Source organism: Humulus lupulus, chromosome 2, assembly GCF_963169125.1.
Source record: "Humulus lupulus chromosome 2, drHumLupu1.1, whole genome shotgun sequence".
In the NCBI taxonomy this organism is placed as follows: domain Eukaryota; kingdom Viridiplantae; phylum Streptophyta; class Magnoliopsida; order Rosales; family Cannabaceae; genus Humulus; species Humulus lupulus.
In genome coordinates, this window is record NC_084794.1 from 146212643 (window position 1) to 146222276 (window position 9634).

Below are 9634 nucleotides of genomic sequence, written 5' to 3' on the forward strand. Positions count from 1 at the left end.
TAAGTGAGAAAAGTGGGAAAATGAATGACCAAGTGGAGGTGTGTGAGGTATCACCAGTTTTATCATAAGGAATACTTCGCTCAAGCTTTTACGCAACCAATGATTTCGATAAGACTTTGTGGTATTTTCACTAAGGTAAAGTTCAAGTCGAAAGACACTTTATTTTAGGCACCAATACTGTTTTGAGCTAGAAGATGAAATTTGTATTTAACCAAGTGGGGGGAATGTAAAGATTGGTTAAAATACATAGTCAAGTGTGTTGGCATTAGTTTGAATAAAATCAGGGATGCAGTGGATGGGGTGGTGGTTTTAAAAATTATTAATACTGAGCCAGGATCAATACATACATCTATACATCAAATTAACACACAAAAAGAGAACAAGATTACCTCTTGTAGCCTATCAAGAGTCCTTGAGTCTTTTTGTATAATCAAACAATCTTCCTATCTAGCGAAGACTCATACCTTAGTCTTCCAAGCCGTTCGTCAAACACAGAAAGACGTGTGTGGGCACGTAAGATTCATTGATTTGATTATTTAGGCTCTCTAGATGTTCTCAACACATGAAATCTAATGAGTTTGGAGAAGAGAGAAGGGTATAGAGAGTTCTTGAAATTTTACAGGCTTAGAAAAAAATTCTATTGATACTTTTGATATGTCAGAATAAATTGACTTAAAAAGAATCACATCTTTTTAAACTTATAAAGATAATAAAATTAAAACAATAATTAAATAATTAAAACAAAAAAATAATATTTGAAATTTAAAATTCAAATTCCAGGGACACATGACATTGTAAGTGGCGCCACTTAGTTGTCCCTAATTTTTCTTATTTATTTGTTTAATTTAACTTTAAGATAATATATTTATCCCCAAATATAATATAAATATTATTTAAAAAAACATCGTTAATTCAAATTAACCTTATCTTAATTTATCAGTTTGAATAATTATCTTATACTAAGATAGTATTTTACTCTGTCTTTAATATTAATCCAAACATTGATTAATATTAATTTCAACTAATATAAAGTTTTTCAAATAAAAAGTAATTAGTCAAATAATTAATTAATTGCACATAATTAGCACTTAGCTCCAGAAAAATTAATTCATTTGCAATTTAGTCATTTTCTTCATTAATCTTGCATGTCACGTCTTTACCCTTGACAATGTAGGACATAGGCGACTCGGGGACCATGTACCTATAATACTAAGCTTTAATAAACCAGACTACTAATTAAAAAATCTTATTTATTAATTCCATTATTACTCCACTATAAATATGGAATTACACTCTGAGTAATTATAAAATTATATTTACAGAGTATTCTCTTGTAGCCCATTGATATAATCAATATATGTAGTTCTATCATCCATTTATTGGTTCGTTAATTAGAGCTGGTTAAGAGTTACCATTTTACCCTTCTAATTACCTCTTGTTTCTCAAGTACCATTACTTCACCAGTGAATAATTAATCTATAATCATATTATAGATTTGAGCTCAATAACTATTCACTCACAAAATTAACCTTAAGGGAAGCAATATTCGATCAGTTAGGAAAGCATGGATTCCATTATTGTAAAATCATGTTCCCAACCATTCAAGATATTGAATATCCAAAACAAAAGTCAGTAGCCTCATTATATTAAGAGACCTTAATGAATGAATCAAAAGATCAAATAAACATGAACAAGAGTTCATGACAACTCAGGAATTAGACTAATCTACAAATAATCATCTTTTAAGATATGAATTAAATCTTTATGGCAAACAGTAAATTTATTAAGAAATTAATTCACATCGATCCTATCATATATAATCATAATTATATAAAGTACATTTACCAAGATGTCCATCCACATCAGTAATCTGAATCTAGATTACTCGCATCCCATATGCTTAGTAAACTGTACTAGCAACCATGGATTAAAGATTCCGTACTTTAATATGTTGCTGGCTATTTTATTCATTATATATGATCTTAATTCTCTCGTACGCATACAAGATCATATTCTCATAAATGAATATGGAATTTTATGATATTTATATAGAAATAATTCAAGAAATAATTTCAATAATCAAATATAATAAAATTGTACTTTTATTTAAATCAATAAAAATGTCTTCTCACATGCTTTTAGGGCACCAAACCTAACAAAGTATTCTTACAAAAGCTAGGTGTAAAACACTCAATGGTTTCTGTTGACGGCAGAAACTCGTCAATGAAATATGGATGGAAAACTTAAAGAATTAATCAGAACTTAATGAATGCAAAAGAGCTTGTAGAAATTTGGAGAAAAATTGCAAGTGTACAATAGAAGAACTCGTATATGGCTCTTAGAATAGTCTGATATTACAAAAATTTTCCAACCCCTTCGATGGAGAGGAGAAGATCCATTTATAGTGGGGCTCTAATGGCCCCTGATACATTGTGGTCCCAGGGGACAAGATTGTACGTATGTACATTGTCAGGGTTGTGGCACATGTCATTGTGGAGCAGAAGGTTGTGGTGTCCGCTTCAGTACATGGTCAGAGTCTGTGGGAGCACCCCACTTTAGTGCTCGAATGTGTCTCCACTACTTGCTTAGTATGAGTGTCAGAGATTGGCTGATGAGGACCACATTAGGTACCTTACTCGTATGACCACTACCCGTCTGGCGTGTACATCGTGTCCATACTCCAACTCCTCTTGGTTTGTAGGTGCATTCCATACTTGTACGAGCTCCTCAAGTTATAGGTTTTCACCCTCGCAAGGTACCTTATTCCCAAGGGCTTCAAGTGTTGAAATCCTTATATGTTATTCCAAGATGCCTGGCAATCAAGGACCTCGCGAGATGGTCCTATGAAAATGAGACGAGAGGGGCCTCTCGACCCTAGGCGAAAGGTATGGCATCGTAGGTGGGCATGTGCCTCGCGACTCCCTCGGTGCGACCCCGCGACACCTTCGGCGTGATCCTGCGACACCCTCGGCGCAAGACGAGGCGTGCACCTCGCGAGACCCTCGCAACTTCCTCGGTGTGACCCTGCGACACCCTCGGTGTGACCCTATGACACCCTTGGTGCGAGACGGGGCGTGCGCCTCGCGAGACCCTCGCGAGACCCTCGGCGCGGGACGAGGCGTGCACCTCACGTGACCCTCGCGAATTCCTTGGCGTGACCCCACGACAACCTCGGTTTAACCCTGCGACACCCTGGATGCGAGACGAGGCGTGCGCCTTGCGAGATGCTGACGTGCGAGGGCCTCGCGAGATGTTGGGGCACGAGGGCTATGCGAGATGGTGGTGCTAGAGCCTCGCGAGACGCTGGGGAGCGAGACGTTGGGGCGCATAGGCAGCATGAGGGGCACGCGTGGCGCGAGTCTCGCACGGTGCAAGGATGACGCGACGTAAGGAACTCTCGAGGTATGGTTATTATCTTAGGAAGTCCTGAGACCAATATTGAGGTATCCTGTGAAATGTCAACATTCACAGGCGCCTTCACTGGCATGATGTACAAGCTTTGCAAGACGTGTCCTTCCCAGGTGTGTGTGGGTCCTCGGCAAGGAAATGACCTCGCGAGGCACTTGGGAGCTCTGCCTGTGTTTCCTTACCTGATTTTTGGCATCCACACTTGCCCCCCAGTCTATGAGAGGGTCTTCAGGTTCTCTTGTAGACTTCAAGGTGCGATGCTTTTGAGATGCCCGTGAGGTATCAGCTTGCTTCTTCATTGTGGCATTAAAGAGAAACATACGATTGAGTTGAGGACTATTATGAGATGTTGAGAGTGAATGTGAGCTTATCATTGTGCTCCGCAGATCCCAAGGCAAGTGCCAAGCCCCCTTCTTGACCATTGATCAAGAATCAGATCCAACGGCTAAGATGAGCTTATGGTTCTTATAAATAGACCTCCATCTCTAGCCTAATATTTACACTTTATCTTCTTAGCTTAGTGGTTTTGGTGTCCTTACTTCCTTCAAGTGGTAAGGGGTTCGATTCCTCACAACCTCACTTTGGTTGTCCTTCCCTTTTATTATATGAATTCATTTCTTTTATGCCAATATCCATACAGGTACTTGGGGACTAAAACTCCTCTCTCCATTTTTGCAGGCGCAAATCTTCGACCCTTTGCATTTGTTCGATCGCGGCGGTGCTTTTGACCCTTGTCCTCCTTTCGAATGCGACGGTACTTTCGACCTTCAGCCTCCCCTCAACCGTGACAGTGCTCGATTTTTCTTACTTAAGGTATACTTTCTTTCTTTCTTATTTCATTGGGTCCAAATTAGCACTACTCGGGATGAGTTGCCTTGGCCGGAGCTCGTTGTGAGCTAATCCACATACATGCCCTTGTTTTGTACCCCATAGTTGGTCATTTAGAGCGCTCATGTCTAGAGGTTTTAAGCCCATTCCTTTGTGTTTTGTAGCAATCCCCTCACTTACACGTGCACCCTTATTACCTACGAGATGAGGTTCCATGGCATGTGAGGGATCGTCTGGTGATCCTCCGGGGGTTGAGTTTGCAGACTTATCTTCAGACTTAAAGTCCCCCGAAAACAACCCTCACCAAGACTATGACACTTTGAGGCAGGCTTGTATACGTCACCTTGAGCATATGGCTGAACTTAGGCGTAAAATCTGGGTGGTGAGAGCGAAATAGACTCAATTTTGAGGGGTGATGGAGTTCATTTTCCCTTTGACCTTAGCGACCACATTGCAAACCTTAGAGTGAGCCTTTTTGATCTACAGATGGAGTTGGAGTTCATGGAGGGGAATCTCCCATCTGAACCTCCTGCCCCGTTCTCCCCTTATGGTTGCCATGAGGTCACCTCGGGTTCCCCCCAACCCTTTTTTTCGATTCACCCTTGCTCAGCGCTCCCACACTCAGCGCCTCGGTGGAAGACCCTTGCTAGGAAGAAAAAGTGGAGGGTAAAGTGCGCTTGGGGTCGAGAGGTCCCTCTTGTCTCATTTTCATAGGGACATCTCGTGAGATCCTTGATTGCCAGGCATCTTGGAACAACATATAAGGATTTCATCACTTGAAGCCCTTATGTATAACCTCACGCCAACCCCTAAATCCAAAGGCTTTTATTTCCTGCAGAAAGCCAATTCCCAAGTTTCCCTCATAGAGGGCTTTGTATCCAACCTGGGGTCCTTGAAGCAGGATTTTTTCTTTGTGAAAGGTCCCCTTTTTGTACGTGAACACTTTCGTTCATCCCCAAGTACGTACTTCAAGCTTGTCTTCCATTTACTTTGAATTTGTTATTTTAGAACTTATGGCCATATTGGTAATTGTGTTGATTGTGCAAAGGATTTTGGTAACCTTAACCTTCCTGAGTCGGAGGCAGCACCAGTGGACACCTTCCTCGATGCTGACCCTTGGCTGGCCGCCTCTTCACCGTGGCAAACCTGAACTTCTACAGCTTATCCATGGTTTCAGATCCTGATGCGTTGTGGCATATTTCCGAACGAAGGAAGAAGGCGACTTTAGTCGAGCCTCACTCGGATGGGGGTGACGCGGAGTGGGTGCCTGAGAAGGTTTCCCCAGAACCCAGATGCCCCAGGGGGTGCCCTCCTTTGGTCCATATGGACTGTGACATGACCTCTCACTCCCACGGTCCGCAGGCCATGCCAGGATGCTTCGTTGTGCCCTTTTATGAGGAATACGATACTATTTCTCATGCTCCCATCAATCTTGGTCCGTCGGGGCCCCATTTTTCTGGTGTTCCTGCGCCCCCTCCTCCTTCGGTGAGTGGGTCATCTATCCCTGCCTAGCCGGGCGCCCCTGATTCAGAGGGGACACCCTGGGTGGGTCGTATGGCGGCCTCTTATGGGCAAAGGTATACCCGGGTCGCCGAGGGTATTCCTGAGACCGAGTGGAGAGGTCTTGAGAATTTTTCCATGTCAGAGCTTGGGGAGACTCTTGTGCGCTCCACAACTTGGGTGAGTTCACGCGTCTCACATTGATCTTACTCTTTCCTCTTTTTCTTTTTTGTTTGTCTTGGGTTCTATGTTTGCTCATCATCATCATTTTTGTTTTTGTTTTGTAGGCTTCTCTGGTGGCTCAACGCTTCGTCAACTCGGCGTAGGACCTTTCCTCGTCGAACACTGAAAGGGACCATCTAACGGTCAAGGTTCAGGAGCTTGAGAGGGAACTCACTGATACCAAGCTTAAGCTTGAGAAGGCCCTGGCGAAGGCCTCTTCATCGTCGAAAAAGAAGAGGACGGCGAATGCCAAGGTCGTGATGTTGCAAGAGAGGGTCGCTCGCCTAGAGGCCGATCATGGGGGAGTAGAAGCTAAGGTCGCAATGTTGCAAGCGAGGGTCACTCTCCTAGAGGCGAATTTGGCTGAAATTGAGTACAAATCCATAGAGCGCATCCTCTATGGAATGTGGAGGCAAAATCCTAACTTCGATTTCTCCTCCTTTGGTGAGCATGCCGTCGCCAAGGTGGCGGAGTGGAATGCTTGTGGCGGGAGGCCCTGAGATTTTGCTTCTGCAACTTTATCATTTAATTCGATTTGGCTGTATGCTCATTTGAGCCTATCATTCATTTTTTTTGTTGGAACTTTTCTAAGTTCTGCCACATTATCACACCTTTTTTTTTCTTTATATATATGTGATCATTTGATTTTGTTTCTCTATGTTTGAGGTCCTTTTGAGCTCGCAAAAAGGTGTTCGATAAGTCTTTTTTTATTTTTTATTTATCATGCTTGAGGTCCTTTTGAGCCCACACGAAGGGGTTCGATAGGTCTCTCTTTGGTGCACCTTAATTGTATCTATAAGGATATGTTGACCCTTTGGGTTCTAGTCATCCTTTTATATACTTTTGCACGCACTTATTATTTCTTGCGAGAAGCGTCCTTCTCATCATTATGCATAGTACTATTTTTTCAAGGGTATCTTTTAGGACCCTTTTTGGCTAGACGGTTTGGTGGCCGCTCTAGGCTTATTGGTGGATGCTCTTCCTGAGGCCTTTCCTCTTGTGGAGGTATCGACCTTTATTAGGAGGTTCTCCCTAAGGCTTTCCCTTTCGTGGAGGTATCGCCTTTATTAGGAGGCTCTTCTTGTAGGACCTTTTGACCCTCTTGATGTTCATAAGGGTAGTTAATCCTTGTGAACTTGAGAGATGCCTTACAAGGTTTTCTTTCTTATATTTTTTTTATAAGGGTCTCTTTTAGAACAATTTTCGGCAGTGTACCCTGCCTCCTAAGTGGTTGGCGAGATTTATCTCGTCGGGCACTTTGATCATTTTACTCATGCACTTTGATAATTCCAATTGGTGATAGGTACACAAAAGTTAGATACGTGCTCACGTAAATGAGGAGTGTGACAAGGCAATAAAAAACATATTCATTAAAAATGAGGAGAGTACATATGTGTTTGTGGCGACAATGCTCTTACTACATATAAGGGCATCTAGGTTACCCCTCTAATTCATAGCTGTTGGGGGCCTAACTGTGGTAACCCTTTTGATTTATCATACTCAAAGTGGAGCTTTAACCGATGTTCCCTCTCAGGCGTGTATGCACAACCATCGATTTTGATCTCCTCAGTGACTTTGGGGTTGAACTCTCTTGGGTTTGTGCTCCTATGCACTACCATCGTCATAAGTTATGGCGGTCTCATGGCTGTGTGAAGGGATTTGTTATAACATTCCCTTGCTTCTTTCTGTTCCCATTTCACGCTCGCCACCCCCCAGGAGTTGGGAAGTTTATGGCCAAGTGGTATACTGAGGTTATGTTGGGGTTTTATGCCCTAATTAAAACCCAAATTCTTTGTAATCTCATTTTATTATCAATAAAAGAATAGAAATCATTTTTTGACTTGGTCAATCACTTTGCTTACATGTTTTATTTTCATGATTATTTGTTTGATATAAACTTCTATTAAATCCCGAGCATATAGCTAATCTTATTTATAGTGACGTAATCACAGTGGAATATAAATATGATTATATGTTCAAAATAAGTTAGTCCTAAGATTAGTCAGTGCACATGATTTACACTGACTTGCCAATCTACGATATGATCTACTTACACATTATAGTGTTATGTTCTTTCCAGAACATTAGCAAAGTAGATAAGATCAGATGTATTTGTTACATCGGACTGGACCGATATTGACAGTTGATAAGATAAGTAAACATACCGTTATTCTATTTTAGTCATATCATATAGTTGACCATATGTCAATTCAATCTCAATTCTGAGTGGTTAGTATTCTAACTGATTATATTATTTGAGTTCTTTGACTTGTTCGTTACCAGCTTACCGTACAGACTAGCCCATACTTACATTTTGGGAACTCGGTAGTATAATTGAGTGGGAGTGTTAATCATATATATGAACATCTATAGCTTCAGATGAAGAAGTGAAACAATGGTTTCCTTTTAGTTTGGTTCAAGGTGTTAAATGATAGAAATCTCATTTCAGTGATTAAATTAGTTTACTGAAATATCATTTACAAGGAACTAAGTGTTTTAAGGATAAAATACAATGAGGGGTAAAACAATATTTTAGTCCTATCTCATTGTAGACCGTCTATAGAGGATTGAGTGACAATTATGGTTGTAACAATGGATAATTAATAGCGTATCTATATTTGTTATAGAGTGTTCTATGAATTCAAGAGTGCAATTCCGAGTCTATAGTGGAGTCACAAGGAATTAATAAGTTAGTAAATTTATTTGTTAGATTTATGATAACTTATTAGAGCTTGATTTCATAGGTCCATGGTCCCCATTGTACCTTGGATAAAATCATCTAGATAGTCTTAATTAATTGATTTAATTATCAATTAGAATTATCAAAGTTGACCAGGTCAATTTTGGATAGTTTCACAGAGTTGTGTAATTTTGAGAAGAAAAGAGAAATAGTGGCAGATTTATTAATTAAGATAAATTAGTATCTAAATTAATAAATAAGTTTAAATCAAGGTTCAAATTATAAATAATTAATTTGATAAAGGATTTAAATAATTATTTAATTAATTAAATCAATAGAAAATAATATAGGTCTTGATATTAAGTCCAATGAGCTTATAATCAAATGAGAAATTTCACGGGCCTATAGCCCATGATAATTTCGACCTAGGGCTTCAAAATTGCTATTATTTTATTAATTTTTTAATTAAATTAAATGACCTAATTGAGTCTATAAAAGGAGTGCTTAGAGAGAAGTCAAAACATAAGTCACAAGTCAGATTTTCTAATAGTTTTAGATTCTCTCTAAACACAAGTCCTTTTCTAAGCCTCTTTGTTATTTTCTCTTCTTCTCTCTATATCTATCTCATGTGTTGAGAATTTCCCACACTAGTCTAGGTGGTTCTAAGGATACATTGGAAGATTGTGAAGAAAATAGAAGATCAGTTCCGTTTCTTGATAATACTGTGCGACAGAGAGGATACAAGAGTTAGAGAAACTGAAGGAATGACTGTTTCATTCCGCTGCATATACTATAAGTATTCTATTCTTTGTTTCTCTTTAAATTCAATTTTAGAAACATGTTTTAGGCTATCTTGTATTAATTTGTTTAATATTAGATACACATGAAAATAAGTAAAGATCCTATATAAAGTAATCTAACAACTGGCCTCAGAACCTTTGGTAATCTTTATTTTCATGCAAGAACATGTTTAAAATTGGATTATTTGATATGTTT